Source organism: Mercenaria mercenaria, chromosome 18 (assembly GCF_021730395.1).
Source record: "Mercenaria mercenaria strain notata chromosome 18, MADL_Memer_1, whole genome shotgun sequence".
Taxonomy (NCBI): Eukaryota; Metazoa; Mollusca; class Bivalvia; order Venerida; family Veneridae; genus Mercenaria; species Mercenaria mercenaria.
Genome location: NC_069378.1, coordinates 3,606,958 through 3,632,226, shown reverse-complemented (window position 1 = coordinate 3,632,226; position 25,269 = coordinate 3,606,958). Strand labels below are relative to the sequence as shown.

Below are 25,269 nucleotides of genomic sequence, written 5' to 3'. Positions count from 1 at the left end.
AACGAGGGCAATAATTGACAATACAGATTCAGGATACACCGCAAGGTGTTGATTATTACTTTACTAGAATAAAGTATATCGCAAAAAGGTTACATATAAACCAAACAACAAAGCATAATGTATACGATCCTTTTTACACCCAACCAGACTTCAATATCGAAGATTATCACCACAATTTTGTTATTAATATTTCAAATTCAGGATGAATATCATGAAGTCATGAATTGTTTCCTGAATCTGCAAAACAAAGACGTTCATCACTAAAATGCCGAGCCTAGAAGTTCTACAGATGCGTCAATTATGCCGCACAAAAGAATTACGGACATATTATTCAGTTATACGAAATTCTCTGACAGGCTATTTCCAGGTTGTAGGCGTCTACGATCACGAAGTGGCTTTGCTTTAACTCATCAGACCATTTTCCTCCAGGTGTCAACATACAAGGTTACAAGTATTAAAGTTTATTCATATAAATTCCAGATGGTCTTAGGGCCGAGAGGCGGTACATAATATAATATGACGGCATACACACATAAAATTGACAAATATAAACTACTCCATATTATATCGTATTATGCCATTAATGTACGCAACATATGCCACTACAATTCGAATGTTACGTTTGCAAGGGGCAAAACCGCACTCAAACATGTGCAATATTTATTTTATAGGTAGTTTAGGTCAACCTCGTTGTTGCACGTGAGGCTTTTGTGTTATATTTTCTGTAATAACTGCATGTTTAATCCGAGAGAAGTCATTTCAACTTCCAGTATCTTTAATCACCCGCTTAGTGTGTGTATTGACGCAACTGTTATACATTTAGTGCAAAAGTTCAATATGTACAGGCAAAGTTTAGCCAACAATACCATTGAAACATGTAATGAAAGAGATCGCGCACAAATCTATCTTTGCTCAAGTCATATAGTTTCATTTTCACATACGCCTTTTAAACCGATCTTTAATAATTTTTGTTGTTACTGGTTTTATTGATTGAAATATTAATGCAGAAGGCAATAAAAGCATTAAACTTGGAACGAGAGTAAATAACATTTGTCTTATCCTGATATTAATATAAAGTAATATGAAAAAAAGAAAAATAAACATCATTGTAAACTTATTATTGGAACTGATAGAATTTGAATAAGCAATAAAGTCTGTACCCATAAATTCTCAACAATGGCACATGGGTATGGTTGTCTTAATTTGACTGAAATAAACTTTTGAAAACTTTCTCGAGATGACGGGACATTGGTGCTGATGTCCTTGAATGTAATGAGTTTTAGAACGTTTTCTTAGGAGTTGAGCTGTTTACACTATTTTTTAAAATGATAGCTTCAAGCTTTTATAACTTTTTCTTACGTCTTTGGAATACATTGCATACATATATTGTTAACAGCTATATCCGAATCATTCTGGCTATATCATTTCTAGCCAAACCCAGAATAATTAATGCATGTACCCATAAGTGAATATATACCACTCAAACAATCCGTATGTCAGGATACGAGGTATAAGACCCAGGGAAGTGCCTACGCCTTTAGTATCTTGAACAATGAAATGGGTCCAATCGCTAAGGCGACTATGTCTTAGACTAGCTGACAAACGAAATAGGATGTCCTTTGTTAATACGTATAGCTGGTGAGACCTAATATCTCATATATAGAATTTTCCTCTGGCTACCTTGCCTAAATGATTCGTGTACCAATGATTTGAGAATGATTTCTATTATGAGCTAAATAATTTCAGGGATCAGGCAAATCACTAAATGTTTCAAACTAACAATCTTCAATTAATAATGATTAGCTCAAACTCCTATAGGCTGCAGACTCTAGAGTCTTTTTGTTGAAGTTCCCGTCAGACAATGTCTTTGAATCAACAACATACGAGTCATATCGTATAGATGCTCGACCTCTGTCCTCTTAATTGAAGTTGCAACTCTATATAATTGCCCTGACTTCTGGATGCTCAGCGCCTATATGCTATCACATGTAGCACTCAACTACCATATAGGTATATCCCCGATGCCTTGGCTGTACTTCGTCAATAACGCTGAACCGTCTATATGCTGGAACTCTCCTACTCTCAGTAGATTACCAAACTCTGGGTCTCTGTCTCAGCTTTCCGATGCTCAGTCTGTATTTGCTGTAGTCTATAGCATTCAACTACCATAAAGGTAAAACTCCTATGCGCTGGCCCTATAGCTCGAAACCTTGTTGAAATTCTGCAACTCTTCTTTAGTCTATGAACTTCAAACGTCTTCTTTTTTTAATAATTTATCCGCCCTGACAGGGTTGTTGCAATAACTTCCTTATCAAGGTACTGGGATAAATTATTAGTTGAATCCTCGATGTGTCTTCTTCGATCGCTGGATACAGAATGCCCCCTCTGTTATGCATCTAGCTATTTATACCTCAGCAGGCGTGCTATTTATAGAACTTGTTTCTGATTGGTCCAAATTTATACATAGTATTTTACAACGAGTACTTGCTCTATCAAATATCTGGTTCCCTTGAACTATTGTATATGACATAATGTGTGATGCTGGGATCCAGCTATCAACATAATGAACCAAAAATGACCCAAATCCTATTATTAACAGCAATTCAACAATACTTATAGCAATGATAGTATGGAAAGGGAGTCAAGCACTATCTGTGTTTAATGTGTTACCTTATCAATATATCAAACATACAAATTATTCTGACACCGTACTGCCATAAAATATTGTTTCTGTTGGATAATAGATTTTGTTTGCAATAAAACATGTCGACAAGTAATTTGCATCCAAGTGTCTACTAAGAGTTTGCCTGCTTACTTTGTCCATTTAGACTCAGTCTGACATTATGCATGCTTAACAACACTTCTCAAACTTGGTCCAACACATCAATATGGTATAAGGATGTAACTTATAAACTTTAGAAGATTAAACATAATGCTTTCTTTAAATATATTTGAACATCTGTTAAAAAATAACAACGCAAAAGCTGTCAAGAACAAAGCACGTGTTCCTATTTAATGACGCGATGATTACTCAACTGTGCGACTCCCTGATGTTATTCTTCTAAACAGTACAATCGGACAGATGGAGAGGATTGATAAAAATGGACGGAGCGAGTAGATTTTTGTCTTATAACTTGCCTAGCTGTGCCCTTAAGTGTCAGGCTCCTGGTGATCTGGTTTCAGGTAAGTTAATGAGAACATTTATGTAATGATCACTCGGACTGACCTTATTTATATAATCTTCTTTATACAGTCTGTTATTTTGTCATAGTTGAAAAAAGGGTGTGTGACGTTTGTATGTCCCAAATGTGTTTAAAACCTCAGTATCCTTTATGTAGCTTACTGGCCGTTCCAAGGCGGTGCCCTTTCTTCGTTTCGTTTAGTAGATAGACTTCCGTTACTTTCTAACCCTTTGCAGGATCCTAGACATTGTCTTCAATGTTGGTGGTGTTGCTTCTCTTTACAACTCCTTTTCCTGCCACCAACCTTTTACTTACCATTTTCTTCCATACATCCTATTTTCCCAATAATCGTTTTCAATATATTTTCGAAAACATGTACTTGTTGATGGATATTTGAAGCAGCCCTTTTACTCTATCTTACCACTTGAATTTCTATTTGTATTTGCCCTACTTTGCGGTGTCTTGTTCTGACCGTGTCTGTTGTGATCATTGCTTCGAAAGGTATTTATTTAAGGTAGTTTTGCATGTTTGATAAAAAGTAGAATGATATGAAGTAATTGCGAAACGTAATTAATCCGGATAACATAGAATAAAGCCTGGATTCGGTGTACGAAAATTAAACTAATTTTATCAATTCATGACAACCTGTGAGTAAATTTATTACAGCAGCAACGTTTTATATAACATTCTAAAGTTAAAACATCTGACCAAATAATGTCTTACATTTAGCCTGAAATGTGCGGATCACTTTAATAATGGGAAAATATCTCAAAAGCAAGCAAACGGACCTAAACATTTTATTTCACCATATTATATGCCACACGTTTATCTACATCTGTGAGAGGTGTGAAGTCCAACCTTTTCAGATCAGTCTAGCAAAATGTCAAGCACACGATTCTATCATTTTTATCTACCGATTTTCAAAGTACATACTAAAGTTTTGAAAACATTTTGTCCGTTACAATAATCAGTACACTTTGAATTTTAAAACGTCTACGTGTGGGTTCAAATTGTACATATCCGTCATTTGTACACATTAGCCATTTAGATTTAGTTTAGAAAAATATTTTGATAAAGAGCAAAAATACAATACCTCAATAATTAGCTGCACACTATATCCGATAGAACATGTATTTCCATTCAGAATGAGGTCAACTGTGACGAAAACCCAGTTTAAAAACTGTACTACACTTAGATTGTTTTAATGAAAACTAAACACTTTATCTAGAATAAGTTAAAAATATTAGCTTATAAATCTGAAATGTTTAATCACCAATATCCTAAATATTACTACAATTTTTCTTCCTCGTTCATAGATCTAATGCATACATGATTCACAGCTTACAAACAACCTTCATTCATAACTTGAGTTAATAGCCCATCGGTTTCACGTAACGTATCATTTATATCCATTTTAGTGTATTTCATGTCTATAACTTATAAATATTTACTATTCGAATTGTAACTTTAGATAAAATCAATTACTATTATACCTTTTTGTTATGTTTCTTTGTAGCTCGAATAAAATATGTAATTTGATATGTCATACTGTCACGTTCATGCTTGGTTTGATTACCGAACATAGCCTGTACGTAATGTATAGCAAAAGAGGGTAAGTTTAAAAGGTTAATATAATTATTTACGTGCATGTAACTACCTGTTACTGTTTTCTTTCTGCTAAACTTTCACTAGGCTAGATGTGAAAATCTCGTTTTCAGTATAGTTTTTATCATTCATAATGCAATCAATACTGGGGTTATTAATTTAGCTCTTTACCTTTATACGTACTGATTATACATTTCATACATTTCCTTTATCTGATGTAAGTCAAAGGAGTGTAATATGTTTATGTACACTGTATGAAAATGCAGATACATGTTTAATTTTGTATGTGGTTCCCGTGATCTCATTGTCAATGAGTAGATGAGTGTTATATCTGTGTATATTTGTTCGGTTGCGTTCTATGCTTCAAATTAGCTTCTCAATCAATAAACTTTAGCATGCTGCCTTTCCGACCATTGCAGAACTAGATTAGGCTGATCATGGACTGCACTGTCCGAAATTCAGTCAGTAAATTTTCAGTGAACAACCCTTCGAATATTAAATGGTACTGCCCAAATTGAATGATGGACCAGTCCCTTTAAAATTTTTAGCACTTCACTCCTCAACCCTGACATTTAAAAAAAATTCTTTCATTTTCTCCTTATTACACTGGTATCCGCGTATTTTTGTGGGATTTTCAAATTTTTTATACCATGCCTCTGTGATAGTCACTGGTAATACAGAGCACATCTTGTACTTAAGTTGTAGCTAAGATACAAGTCATTTGTTCATATCACAGGTATAAATATGATAATTATTTATGAAATAATCTATAGCAGAACCATGTTTCAACATACTGAAATAATACGAAAGCGGAATTACTTCACCAGGGCATAGCAGTTTGACCTCCCCCCACAACACACACACACTTTAACAAACTCTTTTCATAACATCGGATATCTAGTCACAAGTAATATAACTGTTTTAAATGAGATCAAATAAGAGTCCTTTAACCAGGACTTCGCTTGTTATTACTGAAAACGGTCATGTTTATATATTTCTTTCATTTGTTGCTGGATGAATACGTGATTTTCAGGCAGCTTCGTTATTATATTCACGAACTTTAAAAGTCGGTAAACATTTCACATACACACACACTTTAACAAACTCTTTTCATAACATCGGATATCTAGTCACAAGTAATATAAGTACTGCAGATGAATACTACTAACAATAGTATAATTTAGCTATAAATACATTGTTATAGAAAAATTCACAATAAATTAGAATAACCTAAGTAATGGCAAGATTTAAAGTTTTTTTTAAATTTTGCCATTACTTAGGTTATTCTAATTTATTGTGAATTTTTCTATAACAATGTATTTATAGCTAAATTATACTATTGTTAGTAGTATTAATCTGCAGTACTTCTTTCAGTCACGCAAATATGATATATCTATTTAAGAACGATGTAACGAACTTAAGTATATTTTTACTACTATACTTCGCTTTCTGTAAAATTCTGAATTGTTGTGTTTTGAACTATGAAATAGTCATGCTAGGTTCTGATATAGATGAAAGACGCATAAAGAGCAAAAACAAGCCTTTGAAATAACAGACTTAGCTAAGCAATAACTTAAGTTCGTTTTCGTGAAATAAGGGCCTGGTACTGTGGAGTCACTGAATTTGTGGAAACTAATGAGGTCGTGAGGAATGTTACACGTTTCATTACCGCTCATAAACATACAGCCTTAAACCGAATCTGCTGTTACTGGTCTTGGTTGCGGTCTGTCTTTCGAAATGATCTTTTTATTGATTTCAACACATGAGCAAAACACCATTTGATAATAATCTAACTATATTATGGTCTTGCTATTTATGTGTTGGGTTTAACGTCATACCGACACAACAAAACTTATTAGTATTCTTAAACTGTCAATCCTAAGAACACGTATATACTTATATTCTAGACAATTAATACTGTGTGATCCTGATAATTAATACTGTGTGATCCTGTTCAGCCTGATTGTTGAAATTACCTTTGTTGTTAGTTTATTGTCAGTCAAGTCAATAGCTGTCAGTCTGCGAAGTGTTGCAAAGTGTTAGATATCACAATATATATTACAATAACTAGACAATTAATGCTATTTTAATAATGCTTTATACTTGAAAGTTTTGTTTTCCGTATAAGCTTAATAAGTATTTTTCATATTTTGTCACTTTACATTTTCTTATATGTATCAAATAAATTCAGATTTATTTCATTTTTAACATTTTACGAATTGATCTTCATATTGAAAGTGAGCTATACAGTTTAAATATTTTGACAGGAAGTTATCGCTATCTTAAAATGGATGTATTTTATTACAAAGAAATACGCGTAGCTAACTGTTTCTGTGAAATGATAATGTTATATTGAAAATCAGACTGGCATTAATTTAAGTATGTAAGAACCAAGTGATGAATACCCTGCAAAAGATGCATATGCGCTTTATTCATCAGCGAAAAGCATTTATTAGACGACTTAATTTGTACAATTTGGCCACTTGACAAAACATATCTCTGTCTTCCTTTTCTGTTTCCATCGAGTCATGCCAATACAATTATGTCCTAGAGAATTCAATTACTGGCATGAAAGTGTTTAAGACGTGTGTGCCAAATTGATCTTTGGTTAAGACGTTATTTAGATATAAACACTAGTTAAGTATATTTGAAGATATTTTGTTCCACTTGATTCTATGCACAAATTAAAATCTCTTTTCTGCATTTACAGCCCAGCTTTATATTGTTTATATTTTCAGAGATAATGCAAACCCTTGTTATCACTTACATCACTTTTTTTTAATCCGATTATAACATTTTTAAGGTAGTGATTGTACAAAGCTGATTATCTTGTCTGTTTCCTTCAAATTTCTATGGCTCATTCACGCATCAAATTGCTGACAAGAATTTTTTTGTGGCTGGTCTGTCTCATTGTTTCTTGGTTCAGAAAGTATTGTAGACATAAAATGTTTCGACCAGACAGTCGATTTAGCATCAACAAAATCAAATGATTTTACATAAAGATCGGTTTGTTACGTATACATTGCACACTTTTGCGGGAAACTGCTGTGGTTGTCAATATCACGGTATTTTCTGTTCACAGCCAGATTTCAAGGTGCATTCGGCCATTGAAGCAGCTGTCAGAATAATTATTCTTTATCCTATATCGCGTATTTCATTTAAGATGACGACATAACGATGTTTGTTAATATGATTAAGATATTGGAATATTTCCTTATCCAGTCATCAGGGAATACCGAAATGTAAATAGTATACGTCATTTGTTCATTTACGGGATTTATCATGTACTTTTACTAACTTTAATTTGTATGTGTGTTTTATAGACTGGCAAACCACCCTGACTGAGTGTAAATCATTTTCAGTTAAGGGGCAGCTGTGAAGATGACATCTGACCTACAGGCCCCCAACAATAGAGGTCATCCACTGACCAGAGGCAATCATTTTCTGAAGTTTGATGATTGTATATAAGTGTTCTTTAGTAACTGTGAGGAAATCGTTTTCAGTCTCAAGAATCCTGTGAAATTAACCGTTAAGCTACTGATCTCAAAATAAAAGAGATCATCTAATGACCACTGGCAAACAGCCTAAGAAGTTTTGAAGAGTTACGATCAAAGAGTGCTTTTGTTTTTGACATTTTTGACCGAAAACCGTCACTATGGCCTTGATATTTGATTACTGACTTTCAAAACAATAAAGGTAGATGACAGACAATCGTATGATTAAGGTTATGTAATGCGAAATCTAGCGAACATATAAATAAAAGACATAAAATCTAAGATTCCTTCCGATATCGGATGATGCAACTGGATAACCATCTTGATGAGGTATACTATAAACAATACATTACACATCTGGAAGGATGTGCAGTTTACGTTGTTTCTTGTTTAGAAATTTGCAATAGAAAGAAAGAAGAGCATTAGATGTTTCGTCAGAAAAACGTGACATTGCGATAAAAAAGAATTTTAAGACGAATGCCTTTCCACTCTGCATTGATTAACCAGAACAGAAAAGCTTCTCATATACAATCCTGTATTCCAGAAACTCTGACACTTCTTTAAAATATCTGAAAGCAGTTCATTAATCTAAAGAATTTGTCAATTGATTGACTGAAATATTTTTTGAGAAATAAGCAACTGCATTCTCGGAAATAGCTAACACTTTTAAAGTCCTGTGTGAACTACGAGGCTCTTGAAATAATTACACCATCAAGCATTTTTGAAATGTTTAATTCTGAATAGCGGGATCAACTCTAGTGTGGTACTTCCTGTACCAGGAAACCCTGCTACAATTTTACATTATCAAGCATCAAGCAGTTTGAAATGTTTAAGTCTGAATAGCGGGATCAACTCCTGTAACAGGAAGTTAACCCCTACCGTGCTATATTTCTACAATGGACTGGTCTATCATTCAATATTGAAAATACCATTTATTATTCGAAGAGGTGTTCTCTGAAAATTTACTGACTGAATAGCGAACAGTGCAGACGATGATTAGCCTGGTCTGCACTGGTTGCAAAGGCAAAATAACTTGCGCTAGCAGGCTAAAGCTTTAGCACAGATGTAAACAAATTATGCTTTTTTTGTCTCTGTGTCCATACGTGGCCAGATCTTACGATGATTACAAATTAACAAAAGGGCTTGAACATAAAAACACCTCGTGCTTTCTGCATATTAATAAAAATTAAAGTAGAAGATAAAGAAACAAATACTCTAGAGACTACACACGAAGGGAAAGCGTCTTTGAATGTACCTATGATTATCTTATTCAATAACAAAACGTACATATAAGCAAACTGTTTTATGGACAAAACGTACATATATGCAAATTGTTTTATGTTGTTAAACAGTTTATGTACAAGGGGCAGGAGAAGGGCATTTAGTTTGAAATTTATGCTGAAATTTGTACACTTACAGTCTGAGTACACTGTTTGTAAACATTAGTATCCAAATATTTTGAGCAGGCAGCACTTCGAAATAAAACCAAAGAAATCATAGCTTGAATGTACACACTTCCCGAATGAGACATTTTATATTTCCCCAATCGCACACAAGCAGCAATATACTAGCAGTCCCATTTAGGTTTATATATGTAAGTAGACACGTCAATCAACAGTCACTTTACCCTCCGTACTTTGGTCTTTTGTCATCACCCTGGAAAGATAAAGAGTTCAAATTAAAAGAAAACATTTAGCACACTCTATATAAAACAATTTAAAACGAAATATAATCCAAATGCAACACATTTAAACCGTATTAAAGATCCCTGTATAATACGTTTATCTTTTAATTAAGATTTTTCATGTCGATTAAGACAACTGTGTCCAATCAGTATTCTGCAGAACAGTGATCCAGTATTCTGTTTAATCTTTGTACGTACGATAACGTATTGCTTATTTTAAAACAACTCTCTCGCTATAGCGGGGTGAACTAAATATCGGCTGTTACTTTCAACGACCAGCAACAACGGTACTTCATGATTTATTAACAATCTAACAAACTAATGACAGCCCTCTATATTTCCTAACAGAAAAACATTCAGCAGTAAACAAAACAAAATCCGATATTTATGTTTTCCGTACAGTTATATTGAATTCATTAGTTATTCATGTTATGTCATTATTATTCAACCACATACACACCCATAAAAAGGATGAACTTCAAAGTGGTATTAACGATAAAGGCACAGGATATTGAGTTTGTTAAATGTGTATAAAAGTAATAAAACAGGGGCATGCTACATTTTTGTCAGTTTAATAAATACTGAAGATCCATAAGGCTCTTAATTTTATGTTAAAACAGATAATGATGCTGTTCAAGCGGAGACTACACACAATTGAATAGTAAGAAAGAAGCGCTACTTTCAATATTACAGTCAATGTCACAAAGGGAGATAATCAAAACAGTGCATTTTATAGTACTTTCTTTTATGTTAATCATATAGTCAAACTTATGACAAAATTATCAAACATTGGATTTAACAAGAAAATAATATTTTTATGTTTGTAACAAAAATGTGATAGTCACATTTTAATTAAATGCATTATGAGCCTTGTATAATAACCTCTAATTGATATGTTCCATTGTACGTGTCATGCTCTCAATATGAGAAACTCTTTGTTTACTATACTAGCTTATACATGCATTACAAAGTACATATACACCATAAAATGGTCCTTTTGCACATACACCATACTTTCATGTACGTTATTTTAGAGAAATATTCGTCGAGGAGGAAAAGGGTATAATGATTACGCAGATGTTATTTCTTTGATTGACAAATTATCCAATAAAGTAGATTTATGTGCCGATTTTCTTTGGAGTTTTGCAACTTTGATAAAAACATCAAGAACGGATACCTGCTGGTTTTATCTTCGAAGGAAATTAATGTGTGATATCTACGAAAGACCCGTGGTGACATTTCAACTTCATTATTTCACGATTTCTGCTTCATGATTTCACGATTTCCACTTCATGAGTTCACGATTTCACGATTTTCACTTCATGAATTCACGATTTCACGATTTCAACTTCATGAATTCACGATTTCCACTTCACGAATTCACGATTTCCACTTCACGAATTCTCGATTTCCACTTCACGAATTCACGACTTCACGATGGTGAAATCGTGAATTCATGAAGTGGAAATCATGAAATCGTGAATTCGTGAAGTGGAAATCGTGAATTCGTGAAGTGGAAATCGTGAAATCGTGAATTCGTGAAGTTGAAATCGTGAAATCGTGAATTCATGAAGTGGAAATCGTGAATTCGTGAAGTGGAAATCGTGAATTCATGAAGTTGAAATCGTGAAATCGTGAATTCATGAAGTGGAAATCATGAAATCGTGTAATCGTGAAGTGGAAATCGTGAATTCATGAAGTTGAAATCGTGAAATCGTGAATTCGTGAAGTGGAAATCGTGAATTCATGAAGTTGAAATCGTGAAATCGTGAATTCGTGAAGTGGAAATCGTGAATTCATGAAGTTGAAATCGTGAAATCGTGAATCCATGAAGTGGAAATCGTGAAATCGTGAATTCGTGAAGTGGAAATCGTGAATTCGTGAAGTTGAAATCGTGAATTCGTGAAATGGAAATCGTGAATTCGTGAAGTTGAAATTGTGAAATCGTGAAGTGGAAATCGTGAATTCATGAAGTGTAAATCGTGAAATCGTGAATTCAAGAAGTGGAAATCGTGAATTCAGGAAGCAGAAATCGTGAAATCGTGAATTCATGAAGTGGAAATCGTGAAATCAAGAAATCGTGAAATCATGAAATCGTGAAATCAAGAAATCGTGAAGTTTTTTCGTAAAATCGTTAATTCGTGAAATCGTGAATCCATGAAGTGGAAATCGTGAAATCGTGAATTCATGAAGTGGAAATCGTGAAATCAGGAAGCAGAAATCGTGAAATAATGAAGTTGAAATGTCACCACGGGTCTTTCGTAGATATCTAACCCTATAACTGACTGTTCAATGTTACACCGTAGTCAGCTTGTTAGAAATAATTGTTGAAAACAGATAAATACGTTTCTTAAATATCAAAAGTTTGTGAATTAAGACGTAATATATACCTAAAACAGTAATTTGTCATTGAATAAAATCATTGTTTGGAGTTTAGATGCGAAGGATATTCCAGCGGGCCGCTAAAACGTTTGACGTAATAACTGTGACGTAAAAACACACAGTTTCAGTCCTTTTTTTAATAGGAAAACAGATTGGGTCGTGTAAGAGTGTACTGCACATCCTGTTGTCACTGAACATAAATCAGTCATGCTTAACTTGTAGTAGTCGCTAATACAATAATACTATTATTCATAATTTCTTTGTACAATACCACTATAAAAATATTTGATTTCATTTGCAAAGGCTGATACGTGTCTTGTTTGAATATCTGGTTTATGCCACAATTGAGCGTCACATAATTTGGAGCATCAAATACTGAGTCTTTAAATATGAAATATTAATGAGCAAAGTATGTGGCATAAACATGAAAACAGTTTTGTTTTTTAAAATTAAACAGCATTCATATAAATAGAATTAAAACAAAAGAGCCCACAATGTACATCCAGTTTCTTCCTTTCAGTGTCCTGAGCTATAACATCATCACACGTGATAAATGTAAAATTCCAACAGTATTATAATTAACAAACGAAAGTTAACTAATGAACTAACATGTCCATACATTTTAATAAGGTTAGAAGTAGAGTGCTGTCATAATATAATCCCAGTAGTTTAATAATGTATATGAGCCTGATGTAACGGGTTTGGAAAATCGATACTGTTGAAGCTGTTTCAATTTTCATCGACTTTTATGGCAAAAATGTTACAAAATGTATCTTGTCAAATCATGCAAAAGTTTTCGTATCTTTGATACGATTGTTCTTCTCCCAAAACACGTATGCATGCCGAAACTGTCAGAGCAATCAATTAGATAGCAGATAGATTGTTCCGCGGTCTAGAAGAAATGTTCAAGTCCAATATGAAATAGAAAAAGTGGAAACCCTATAGGTCGCTCAACAAGACAAAAACGAAATGTTGCAGGCTCGGTTTGATTGAGCCTGTTCATGGACGGTAGTCGAAATGGATGCTACCGTCCACGCCCTCTAGCTCCGGCTTGACACATGCTAAAAGTACAAAAAGCAATTTAGAGACATCCGCAGATGTATTCAAACGGCGGTGAACATGGAACCTTCAATGATACACGGGAACATAAAGTTCTCAGTATGTATTTCATTCTTTACCCCTTAGCATGCAGGACACGATTGATTCTGCCTTTGCGAACAGTGTAGATCAAGTTCTGCACTGTTTGTTGTCAAGTCAGAATCGGTTTGATAATCACCCCTTTTAACAGTTAATGGTACTGTCCAAATTGAAAGTTCGTAATAGAAATTAGGCAGGATAAGGTTTCAGAAGATCATTTGGAAGCATACAATGCGACACAGCAAGCTAATAGCAGACTCGGGTAGACTGATTTGTTTCTGAGACGTGATAGGCATCCCACATGACCATTTTCTGAAGTTTGAATACCTGACAATAAAACAGAACAGAACATGTAACAATGCGCAGGTAAGCATCACAAGATGATCACGTAGACTAGTGAACATACATTCCATATAGTTCCGGTCATATCTGTAGAATATCCAACATGTAATACTTGTAACGATAAAGTATGACTAATTGACTAAACTTTCAGCTTTAATTGGGCCACTGAATAAGACTTGGTACATTTCTTATTTTTTATCATGCAACTACCTGATATCACTTGCCTGATATTTTATTTTGTTAAGCTCCTCCCATATTGACGGACTAGTTTTTACATCAGTTTCCTTCCAGACTGAATTTTATTACAGAGTCCAGTTTCAATGTTGCACAACTTTTTTTTCTAAATAGATTCTGTAATCTCAACAAATTTCCTTGAATATGGTTGTCTGTAATTTTATTACACAGACAATAGCACTGAATGACATCATTTGTGAAACGTTCATCATGACATCACAATGTTTACATAGATCAATTTTTGGAAAGGAACACACTTGACAATGTATGATATACTTATTCTTGATGTATGCCATATTTAAGGCAAGCACATTTTATTAAGTATTAGCAAAAGTGTTTGTGTTAATTATTATTCTTGGATCAGTGTAAATTTAGTGATTTTAAAATCTTTAAAGCCTGGAACTGGAAGTGAAATTTTCAGCGCTTTGGACATGTAGTTGTCTGAGTCAAATGTTGTATAATATGGAAATAAAGCATGTTCAAGAGGATGAAATTATTTCATTGTTATTTTTTTACAGGACTATCAGAAAGTCAAAAACATTGTCGGAATTCAATATGGCTGCCGTATTGTTTCGTTCAGATGTTTCAGGGGCGGATGAATTTTCAAATCCGTAAAATATAAATTTAATTTTTTGCTTCAGAAGACATTTTTCTTAAGAAATAAGAGATGAAGACATATGTTTTTCTAAGCAGTTTGTATGAGTTTCATGATAAATAGAATAACAAGCTACTGTCTTTTGATATCAATGTTATCAGGTCTCGGCTGAAATGGGCCCATATCAGCCTCGACCTGATAACATTGATATCAAAAGACAGTAGCCTGTTATTCTCTATATTAAAGCAACTTATGGTAAACTGATCTAAAGGGGCCTTAAATATATTTGTATTTGAGAGATGTTTCACACATTAAATCAGAATCATTAACTATGCCTAAAGCAGGGGTTTAGGACATATTTTTTAGAGCGCCTCAGTTGCCATGAATTGGCTGCTAAAGTCTGTATTTAGATTATTAGAGAGAAAACACTCATTTTTATTGACGTTTATGAGAAGTCTATCTAACATGCTGATTAGTTTCAGTTGTGGTGTGTTTAGACATTCTGATAATGTAAGCGTCTACAAATAATATATTGTTCTCTTAAATAAAAGTTACACGTATTGCCTGTGCGCTTTTTCTTGGAAAATTGATAACAAAGCTTTATGGGCTGATAACTCTCCTATTCGAAGCAAGATAATGGCATCTTTATATCCATGCAAGCAACTATTTAGTTCTAACATGATGATAATATAATTTTCTTTTCCTAAAAAGTTTTGTTTTTGTTCGTAGTATAATAACGGATATTTTATTAAAGTTAATGTTGTATACTAAATATATTTGAGGGGATGGATATATTTTCTCTGAAATATTATATGCAGTTACCATTTCTTTCATCAAGAAAGAATTAAAGGGACGGACCTCCAAATCGTACAACAAAAAAACAACAAAAAAACAAGAGCTGTCCGTAAGACAGCGCGATCAACTTTTCTCAGTGATTGACTCTGAATTAGAGCTTTGCCAGTAAACCCTTACCCTGCTGAATTTCTATAATGAACTTGTCCATCTTTCAATTTGCACAGTACAATTAACTGTTTAAAGAGATGCTTACCAAAACAATACTGACTGAATGGCGAACAATGGAGATCATGATCATACTGCACAGATGTACAGGCTGATCATGATCTACACTGGGTGCAAATCAATCTTGTCCAGTATAATAAAGGTTATTGGTTATTGTGGGAGTATGAGTGAGGTTAGGTGCACCATAAACCGGTTTAAGCTCCCAAATTGTGGTTTTGCCACTGACCGTTCCAAAGCAGTGCCCTACTGTGTTCCTTTATTTGTTTGTTTTGTCCTTATATGTTTGCTTTGTGTGTGGTGTGCATGTGTTAATCGTGTGCGCGTTTGGGGAGGCTGCGTTTTTAGAAAGTGGCTTTCTCTGTTGGATATTCTTCCTTTAACCAAAATATTCATAGTTAAAAAGGTGAATAACTCTGTCAAAATTCAAATGAGAGTTATAGGGATTGTTTCTCCTGGTGTTGACTTTGAAAGTTAATAATATGTTAAATTTCAAGTCAACAGCTTTGAAATTAACAGAGATATTTGACTTTATCAAAAACTTTTAACACAAGGTGACGCCGATGCCGACGCCGATGCCGTTGCTGGGGCGAGTGCAAAAGTCAGTTCAGAATTCAGGAAATTATTGTTAAATTTCTTAAGACTATATTTTGCAAATCAATACTTATTTTCATTTTGGCGATGCAATCTGATTTGTGTAAAACATATCTCCAGCATAATTTGTTCAAAGGAAAAGTGTGCGTACCAACACTCAAAGGCAAAGCAAGTAACACAAAGTTAATTAACATCTTCAACTGTTAGAAAGTGGTAAAATGTGGCCTGAATCGATGATACGCTGCCAATAAAGAAAGATTTACACCCGGAAAATATCTACATTAAACACATCTTTCTTATCTGGCGCTAATAAGTGCTAATTGGTGTCGAATAAAATTTTGATTCTAGCAATTTTGCTAATTAACCGACGAAAAAGAAAGTTAAGAATTCCACTCCCAGTCTAAGCAAGTAGTACATTATTATGTAAACATCTAAAAAAGCAGAAAAGCATCAAAGAAACTTTTGCGATCGAAAGCAGCAGCAAATATGTGATATAATGTTATATTTTTACTTTCTACACCAACGATCTGTTATCCTCCTGGTTTAGAGGTTAAGGAAAGTAATATTTTCTCAAGAATAGTTTTTTATGGAACAATCGGAAATGATGAAATTTTAAACAGTTTTACGTTTCGACTGTTTTTGCTCATTTTGACCACAACAGACATACACGTGTAACTTTTTTTGGAAAGTGCTATTTACAAAACTATTTCTGAGGCATGAATTCTATTTTTGTTATTTTCAATTACGAAGACGTAAAAATGTAGTTTTTTATCCTATGAAACTTGTCTGGCACTGTTGAATTTTCATTTCATTTTGCATTATGTGCAGAGATGGTAACTATTTTTTGTATTGTTTTGTAAATAGCACTTTCCAAAAAAAAAATAAATACGACAAACGTATTAGATAGTACGGACAATTATAGTAATATTAAAGCACTGTAGACTCCAGTGTGTATATCGAGTTTAGCCGTTTTCCTAGAATATATATCATATTACTGAATCAAACGCCAAGACAAAATATAAATAATGTCTAATGCAGACTAAATGTCTGCGCTAAAGCAATTAATGCGAAGACAGGAAATTTTACATAACATCTGAAAGAGTATCAGCTTCAAGTGAATAACAAGACAATATTTTTACCAAACGCATTATCATGAAATAATTTGCTAGGATTAGACAAATTACTGAACGAAGAAAAGATGGCGAGAAACATTGTAAACTATCTTCCGCGATATCTTATATTGATATGGATAAAGTTAATTAACTTTCCTGCAAATAAATATATACGTGTAGGAAACCGTGCTCTTTTACTTTGATTTCTCATTAATATTTATATTTCATTCAAAGTCAATGTTTTACAGGGTAATCGTTTTAAATGAAAGTTAATGATACTGATTCTAGAATAAGACATGACGAATGTTGGGCAAGAATGAATTAATTTCTAGTTTAAGTAATATGTAAGGAAGATGTTTTGTTGACATTTGCAATGGTACACATTGGATTAAATGCACCAAGCCTAACTACCTAATTATACAAACAAGGCAAACGAATAGTTTACATAAGGACATTATTCTTATAATAACGTGTACAAAGATACAATGTACGTCTAAAACATATATTTGTGGTAGTAATGTTTGTAATAAGGTATGATTAGAACAAAAGACCCGTCTAACTTGAAGAGAGAACCATCTTCTTAGTAGCAGTAAAGATTCAATTATAATCCAGTGTTCGATGTTTTTGCATTTTTTTATTACTCTGCTCTCACTCATAGACTGGCATCAGTTGGTAAAGACCATCTCTATCATAAATTCCTCTTTAATAGCACTTTCTTGAAACATTTACAATATCTCTGACTCTAAAAAAGTTTTCGGAGAAAATATCGGTGTAAGTATGAAGAAAGAAATTAACATTATTACAGATTACTTGATATCAACAGACTTTTCTCATTAATAACCTAGCATTTTAACAATTGACTAAAACATTTCCATCCAAGATGCGCCGCAAGGTGTAGATTATTACTTTTCTAGAATACAATTTAATCGGAAAATGGGTATTGAAATATCAACCAAACAATAAAGCACAATGTATACGATCCTTTTTCACTCAACCAGACTTCAATATCGAAGATTATTATCACAATTTTGTTATTAATATTCAAAATTCAGGAAACATATCATGAAGTTGTGAATTGTTTCCTGAAACAGCTAAACAAAGACATTCATCACTAAACTGCCAAGCCTAGAAACTCTATAGATGCGACAATTATGCCGCACAAAAGAATTATCAGACATATTATTAACAGTTATACGAAATTCTCCAACAGGCTATTTCCAGGTTGTAGGCGTCTGCTATCACGAAGTGTCTTTGTTTTAACTCATTATCAGACCATGTTCATCCAGATGTCAACATATAAGGTTACAAGTATTAAAGTTTATTCATACATATTCCAGAAGTCTTAGACCCAAGAGGACAAAGTGATACATAATATAATATAGCGGCATATATAACACAATTGTATATACAAAATTGTAGCTATTGGTCTCTCAACTGAAAAAAAATCAGTATTTTGCAAACAAAATACAAACTGAAGTCAAACACATGTATCAAGTATGTAACGGTTTGGATACAAGTAATCGAAAAACAGTTAACGGCTTGGATTTAGTATATGTAACGGTTTGGATAGCATTTTAATTCACATGATCGGTATCAAGACTGATAAAACCAGATACAATTACAGTTATCTCCTTCTCAAATTTTTGGGATATCAGTGGATGGCATAAAATCTAGTGACTTAGATTTTACGACGAATCGACACAAAAATCTCATGTATCACCATAAACTAAATGTCTAAGGTTAAAGGAAAAAGTGTATATAGACGATAAAATTAACATTGAAATACATTGTAATTCATTGTTTTTGTTACTCATGCGTGAGAATATATTCAAATTCATAATTCTATAATTAAGGCTTTATTTCCGGAATCATATATAAAATGAAGCATTATATATCCCGATAGATAGGTAAAACGAATTTTAAAACGTAGGGTCGAAATACGTTTAAGTGCATAGCTGATTCAGATTATCTAAGTACTTTAGAAATCATTGGTTCGATCACAGCCAGTCTTCCGTCTCTAGGTTGGTATTTGAAGCAACCCTTCTATAATATCTTTCCATTACAATTTCTATTTGTATTTGCCCTACCTTACAACGTTTTGCTCATTCCTTCAAAAGAGGCCAATGTTTAAGGTAGTTCTGCTCGTTTGATAAACCGGAAGTAGAATAAAGCCTGGATTCGATGTATGGAAATTAAAATCATTTTATCAATTGGTGACAACCTGTGAGTAAATTTATAACAGCGGCAACGTTACTATCACTCTAAAGTTAAAATATGATATTAAAACATCTGACACGTTTAATGATCCCAAATAATGCCTTTTTAGCTTAAAATGCGCAGATCACTTCAATCATGTGCAAATACCTAAAAAAACAAGAACATGGACCTGTATATTTTGTTTCACCATATTATATACGTTGATCTGTGAGACGTTTTATTAAAAGCTACTTTATGGAACAATTCTATTTGCGAAAATGTTATATTAAGATTATCATTTTTTCCATAGACTCCAATTATGAAAACTTGTATAAAGTCCAAAAGTTCAAATCATTCTAGCAAAACATCAAGCTTTCGACCCTGTCATTTTTATTTGCCGATTTTCCAACTACATTCTGAAGTGTTGAAAATCAGAGTTTGATCAAATTCTACATTCAATTTGTTGAAAACAATTTTGATCCGAACGTGCAGAACTACCTTGATTGTGTATTTCCAGTCCGTTTACAGTACTCAGTACACTCTGAATTTTGTAACATCTAAGTGTGGGACCGAATTGTAAATATTTGTCATTTGTACGCATTAGCAATTTAGATTTAGTTTAGAAAAATATTTCAATAATAAGCAAAAATACAATACCTCAATAATATAAACCTGATAGGCTTCACAATATATCCGATAGAATATTATTTCCTTTCAGAATGAAGTCAACTGTGACGAAAGAAAAGTCTTAAAAACTGTACTACACCTAGATTATTTAATGAAAACTAAACACTTTATTTAGAATAAGTTGAAAATATTACATGTAGCTTATAAATCTGAAATGTTTAATCATCAATATCCTAAATATTACTATAATTTATCTTCCTCGTACATAGAGCTAATACATACATGGTTCACAGTTTATAAACAACTTTCATTCATAACTTGAGTTTATAGCCCATCTATTTCACATAACTTATCATTTATATCTATTCTAGTGCATTTTATGTACATAACATGCAACGCCACTTATAAATATTCACTTTGACTGGAGTACAATTCGACTTGTAACTTTAGATAAAATCAATTACTATTTATACCTGCTTTGTTAGGTTTCTTTGTAGATCAAAAAAATATGCTATATATGTTATTTGATATGCCATACCGTCACGTTCATGCTTGGTTTGAATTTAGATCACCGAACATAGCCTGTATGTAATGTAAAGCAAAACAGAGCAAGTTTAAAGGGTTAATATTATTATTTAGGTGCATGCAACTTCTTTCACATTTCATTGTTACTTTTGTTTTCTATATACGCTAGATATGAAAATCTTGTTTTCAGTATAGTATTTTTATATTTAATGCAATCAATACTGGGGTTAATAATAGCTCTTTACCTTATAGATTTTGTATATTTCCTTTATCTGAAGTAAGTTAAAGGAGTGTATATGTTTATGTATAATGTATGAAAATGCTGTTTGTAAGTGGACCCGTGGCGTGGGTGATTGTTGTATCTGTATATTTGTTTGATTGTGGTCTATGCTTAAAATATTAACATGTAGTCTGCTGGCGGCAAGTGTTTCTGCCTTATAGTTTGCGATCAGTGCAGACCAGGCTGATCATGGTCTGTACTGTTCGCTATTCAGTTAGTAAATTTTGAGAGAACACCCGTTCGAATAATAAATGGTGTTGCCCATTTTAGAAATTTAGCAGCTAAAGGATAATAAAGCGCACCGTGAAGGGTACATATTCGCTTTTCTCCTCTCTCCTGACATTTTATTTAAAACAAGTCATGAATTTCTGGCAACCACGAATTTTTGGGATTTTCAAATTTACTCCCCTATGCCTCTGTGATAGACACTGATATTACAGCGTACAGCGTGTATTTATGTTTCAGCCAGGATTCAAGTCATGTTATTTGTTCGAATGATAGGTATAAACATGATAATTATTTATTAAATAATTTATAGCAGAACCATGTTTTAACATATCGAAACAACACAATGAGGTTATATGCGTGTGGAAATAACTTCACTAGGGTGTAGCAGTTTAACATATTAAAACGGGACGAACTCCCCTTTAACAAACTCCTTACAAGATATCATGGTACTACCGTATAATAAGCGTCCTTTAACCAGGGTATTATTATTGAAAATGGTCATGTATATATATTTCGTTCTTTAGTCGGTGGATGAATACGTGACTTTCAAACAGCTTCTTTATTACATTCACGAACTTTAAAGTCGGTAAATATTTGAATTTTATAGCTTTTATTGGGTTTTAACTGAATAGCTCGTCTATATAAATGGAAGAGCAGTAATTTTTGTCAATTGTCCTTGCGCATGAAATCTGATACGGGCGTATTTGTATATAAAATATATAATAAATATCTAAAACGGATTATACCTTCTGTTGAAAATTAGTAAAATATAAAAATCTGATGTATCAATTTCGCTAGATAATTTTGCACTTATATTGAAAGGTAGTGTCTCCACAATTAATTGTAAATAATTACAATAGAATACAAAGATGTTCTTAGTATAATCGATGCTCTACTTAAAAAAGTTACATATTCACTTTGAAAATGCGTTTAAAGTTGAATGCTAACGTTGTAAGAGTGCATTTGTTTCATACAGTAGACAGGACAGTGGAGCTCCGCATTGGAACTGCCACCGGCAAACATCATAGGCGCATGTTGTATTTCGATCTAGCATGGATAATTTATACAAACAAAGTTGCCGAGAAGGACAGATTTATGAAAGAAATTGAATTAAAAAGTGGTGCTGATTTACAGCACGTTCCATTGCGTACTAAACATGAATACAGAGTTATTTGTCCAACTTCGAGAATTAAATAATGTTTATTCTACTTGGTATAATAATTAAACAGGATTATATTGCCTGGGGGAATAAGTGGTGTTGGACCTTCCACGGACTCAATGAAACTGAGTTATTATTTTACCTGTTTGCGTGCTACGCTTCGAAATGATTCCCTGCCAAGTATATCACATTTTCTAACAAAAGAGGTCTTATAGTACCAGTAGATAAAAGTCTCTCCGTACCTGGACTCTGTACTTTGTATGTTCTTGTTCCAATTTCACTATAAAATCTTGAGAAATTAATTAGTTAAGTCTGTTTATAGCTAAATTATACAAGGTAGTAATATTATTTCAGTCACACAAATATGATATTTCTATTTAAGAACGATATAACTAACTTTAGTTTTTTAATCTATGAATTAGTCATACAAGGTTCTGACATATTTGAAAGACGTATAAAGGGTAAAAACAAGCATTTGAAATAACAGACTTAGCTAATTGTTGTGTCGGTATGACGTTAAAACCTCATACGGCGATTTAGATTTTTAAGTCATGTTCTTGATTGTTTATTTTATGTCGTGTTGTATCACGCAACTGCTAAATGATTTTCGTTTTCGTATTCTAAGCTGTCAATTAAAGAATACTTGTATACAAATGTATAAATATATCTTACATTTTTACATTATTACAAAGACTCCAAACCAGACACTGTTAAAGAACGGAACTTACCTTTGGCGTGTCTGTGAACATTTATATCCAGATGCTGTGAGCAGAGCTTAACATAAATTTGACATAAAACCAGTGAATTAAGTACGCACGGATACAATTAAACATTCCATTTAATAGTAAAATTGTCACAACATCCGTCTTACTTGCCGTTTGATACATGTAAAGATATCATTTGGTAAACTCTTCATTCATATTGTTACAGTATATCATCTGATGTAAACTTTTCGTCATTTTCCATTAACCCGAAACGGTAAAAACATTACACTTATATATCAAAGGGTCAAAATGTTTTTGTTTATAATGTCGCTGTCACATTTTTGTTATGACCTTAAAACATATAATTTTCTTATTAAATCCTATTTTCGAAAGTTGCTTTCTCCTCAAATGCTTGAATATTAATTAGCTTACTAATAGTAGAAACTATTGCTGAATCCATATTTTTGATTACCTCCCTTTAAGGTCCTGACTGTATAAGGGCATGTGCACTATTGACAACAATGCTTTTCTAACCGAATAATTACGCATAGTTTCTATTTGTACAGCTAATTTATCTGTATGTGGCATAAAAATCAAATCCTTCAAAAATACATTTTACAAATAAAAACATTTTATCATAAATTGAACATTTACAATTAATAAACCGAACATTCAATATTTAAAAGACATAAAATTTACACCACTCTGCATTATATATCCAATATCCTATAAACATTCCAATATAACATTTCAATCAAGTATTGAAACAGCTACGGCACTCTCCGATATTAAACTATCGCACAAGGTAAGTACAAATCAACAGATGAAAAATTGCAGAGTAAGAAATTTAAATATTTTTCTGTGTAGTATCATTCCAGAAAATTCCAAAAATTGATAACAGATGCACATTCAAGCAAATTTAAGCTTACAAATAAAACTACAGGGAGAACTGTGCCGCTTTCATATGAATTAGTATTAAGTAAATACTTAATGATCTAGGTAAATACCTACAAGATATAATATTAGTGCACATCTTATCAGCCAGATTATACACTTTTGTGTTTAACTTAAATATATGCCATTAGCTTACTTTTTGAACTTGAAAGGGTTATAAAGTATCGTATAATTTATTCAACGTATTGTATGACAAACTTTACTTTTATTACATTATACGCGTATACATGAATAGAGAATGCTGAACAAGATATACACACAATAAAAGTTAAAGTATTCACATTATCATCGTAGGCATACCAAGAAAAAAAAAACACTACCACCAAAATTATGTTTTGTACAGTACACCATTTTACTGGATATTTTAAAAGTATTAATAGAGTTTACAAACAAGTTTAAGTTATGTATAATCCACAAATATTAGGCATGTTATATTTCGTTTTTGTATACTATATCATTTAAATGCAATTTCTTTTGCAACTGAGATCAATCAGGTTCGACAGGAATTCATCAGAGGTGGTAAATCATATTTCACCCATATAATCATGTTGTTTTTGTCAGTTTTTATATATTATATTACAAATTTATCTCAGGAAGAAAAAGGTCATTTAAAGACTTAGATCCTCGTCAAAAACGGATTTTTTATATTTTTATCAAATTTTGCTTTTACCTCCTTTTAGTGTTGAAGTATTTCAAAATCTAACTTTCAGTTCAATATTACATTTGCAACTGATACTGGGAAATATCAGGTACATAAAACAAACTTGAGTTCAATATTCATTTTCAATTTATCGTAAACAGGATCGGAAACTAACTTCACTTTTTTTTGCACTAAAATATACTTGACAATACAATCCTTTGATAAATATAATACAATAGTTCTTATTTTCCTGTCATTCCTTAGGAAAAGTATTTTTATAGAATTTATACTTATGCTAAAATAATACAGTCTTAGTTGGGAAAACAGGATAGGAAATTACATTCAGCATGTGAGTTACTCAGTGAACGCGAGTAAGTGTAAATGGTCAGGTGTTAATGTTTCGATCACTAAAATCTGATTAACCACCTTTAAGGCTAGACAGGTTTATTTTTTACAACTTCAGATACGATCAATTCCTATATACAAATCTGTTTTTGCAATTTTTTGTTTGTTGTCGTTTGTCAATTCGTTTGATGCGGCAAAATATATAAGAGAAGTATTTTATTTGTTTTACAAAG

At 32.7% G+C, this 25,269-nt stretch overlaps 1 protein-coding gene across 5 annotated transcripts in view; it reads right to left on the bottom strand.

Moving 5' to 3' along the window:
- Nucleotides 1-23,863, bottom strand: part of LOC123538576 (uncharacterized) — a 77,032-nt gene extending 53,169 nt beyond the window's left edge. For 2 of the 5 annotated variants that reach the window (XM_053530252.1, XM_045322777.2), the window contains exons 1-2: nt 20,232-20,601; nt 9,699-9,937 (exon numbers count right to left, since the gene is read on the bottom strand). The gene's annotated coding sequence lies outside the window, so the exon portion shown is untranslated. Of the gene's footprint in view, nt 1-4,275; nt 4,595-9,698; nt 9,938-20,231; nt 20,604-23,121 lie in introns of those variants that run through there. The other 3 variants (XM_045322778.2, XM_053530253.1, XM_045322783.2) reach the window with 3 other exon arrangements.
- Nucleotides 23,864-25,269: the final 1,406 nt, after the last annotated feature.